Genomic DNA, 2508 nt, shown 5'->3' with positions numbered 1-2508 from the left:
GCAAGCACTAAACATAAGAGAAGATAGAATGAAATATAGAAAATGCATATCCTTATTAAGCATATAGTTGAACTTGGTTTATGGGGTTTTATGCAGATCAATAGTAGTTCATTTATTACTTACTGTCAAAACAAACAATGTCTCCTAAAGAGTTCACCAAGGTTGCTGCTACAATACCTTACTTTTTGTCTATTTCCCTTGTTAGCTTTTTCTTCTTTCTTTTGCATTAGAGAGCTTATTATTTATTGAAGGCTTGGTGGCAAATGTTGCAGTGGCCTTTGGCTTAATTTTACTCAACATTTCTTCGCCACAGACACATGGCTCACCTTTTTCTTCCTAGGATCATTAATGCCCAGCATCTCTTTGGATAACTAAATGCTTTGTAACTAGGTTGCTCTTTATTATGGACTTTCAATTGGCCATCCCAAATCAGTTGATCTAAGTAGCCAGGTTTTGAAATACCCTTTAGAATTTACTTGTCCAAGCATATCCTAGTACAAGAACACCACAGGCATGTGTCCTAGGGTCCAAGCTATTGGTGCCCAGCCTTATTCTTTGTTTTTCTTGCCACGTTGGCTTTTTCTTCTTCCTTTTCTTTCTGTTTTATTTTATTTTCAAGGGACTTTCATTAATTGAAGGATTATAGCAGTAAACTAGCTTAAGCTTTAAGTAACATGTCATTATGCAGCAATTATTCTATGAGCTAACAATTGAATCAAACACATACCACCACCAACTTCCATTCTAACTTATGCAACATTGGATATTTACTTTCTAATTCAAACATTTCTCTTTTATTCAAGCATATGGGAAACAAAACAGAATTCAAAGCTAAGTGATGAATGACAAGCATTTATGCAGATAAGCATTCTTAACAAACAATTCCACTTGCAACCAGATAAACACTTTAGCAAGATATATAAGGGTTCCCAGATTCAAAACAATTCATAGCAGCAAGGATTAAGTTTAGATACAACCTTTGAAGTTGCAGCCCTTTGATTCTTCCTTCTGTTGTGTTCTCTTTGAGTTAAGATGCATAATATCTTCAATGGTTGACTAATGTCCTGTATAATTCTCAAAGGTTGCTTGCTTCTCAAGCTTTTGTGCAATTGGTTAGTCTAAAAATGATTATGGCTTTTTGAACTTACTTTGGTGTGTGAACACCAAACTTAGTTCCTTGCCACTATTTTTCATGCATCAACTTAACCATATGTGAAACCTTGTGTCCTTGCTAAAGGTTATGGAATTAAAACTAGAAAGCAATTAAGTAGTTGAATAATCTGTCTGATTGTTTGGAGCTAGTATTGTGCAGGAAGTGAGAATGTGCTTTTAAATGAGATTTTGGTGGAACACCAAACTTAGAATCCTTCATTCTCCCTTAAATTGTTTTGGTGTGCAACACCAAACTTAGCTCCATGCAATGCATACCAATTATTCAACATTTTTATTGAAAAAGCTATGAAAAGAAAACTACCTCAGGTTGGGTTGCCTCCCAACAAGCACTTTTTTAATGTCACTAGCTTGACATCCTTCATTTTTGCTTCAAGAAGGCTGTAGGCTCTGAACCTCTTTTTCCTTGTCCCATTGTCCTCCTAGGTACAGCTTTGCTCTGTGACCATTTGCTGTGAATTGACTCTTTGTTGCTTCGTCTAGCAATTCAATAATCCCATAAGAAAAAACCTTAGTTACCAAATATGGACCAGTCCACTTAGATTTAAGCTTGCCAGGGAACATCTTGAGTTGTGAGTTGTACAAAAGTACTTGTTGCCCAGGTTTGAATTCTTTCTTCAAGATCTTCTTGTCATGCCACCTCTTGGCTTTTTCCTTGTATATCTTGGCATTTTCATAGGCTTCTAGCCTAAATTCATCCAGCTCATTTAGCTGCAACAACCTTTTCTCCCTTGCTGCTTCAGAGTCAAGGTTTAGGAGTTTAGTAGCCCAAAAAGCTTTGTGTTCAAGCTCTACAGGGAGGTGACAAGATTTGCCATATAATAGCTGAAAAGGGGACTTCCCAATGGGAGTTTTGAAAGCTGTCCTGTATTGATGAGCGAATAATTTATACGCTTTTTGGCATTATTTTTAGTATTTTTTTAGTATGTTTTAGTTACTTTTTATTATATTTCTATTAGTTTTTAGTTAAAATTCACTTTTCTGGACTTTACTATGAGTTTGTGTATTTTTCTGTGATTTCAGGTATTTTCTGGCTGAAATTGAGGAACCTGAGCAAAAATCTGATTCAGAGGCCGAAAAGGACTGCAGATGCTGTTGGATTCTGACCTCCCTGCACTCGAAGTGAATTTTCTGGAGCTACAGAAGCCCAATTGGCGCGCTCTTAACTGCTTTAGAAAGTAGACATCCTGGACTTTCCAGCAATATATAATAGTCCATACTTTGCTCGAGATTTGATGGCCGAAACAGGCGTTCCAAGTCAGCTCAAGAATTCTGGCGTAAAACGCCAGAACTGGCACAAGAATGGGAGTTAAACGCCCAAACTGGCACAAAAGCTGG

This window comes from Arachis duranensis, chromosome 2 (assembly GCF_000817695.3).
Source record: "Arachis duranensis cultivar V14167 chromosome 2, aradu.V14167.gnm2.J7QH, whole genome shotgun sequence".
Taxonomy (NCBI): Eukaryota; Viridiplantae; Streptophyta; class Magnoliopsida; order Fabales; family Fabaceae; genus Arachis; species Arachis duranensis.
Note: the sequence above shows the minus strand (reverse complement) of the source record.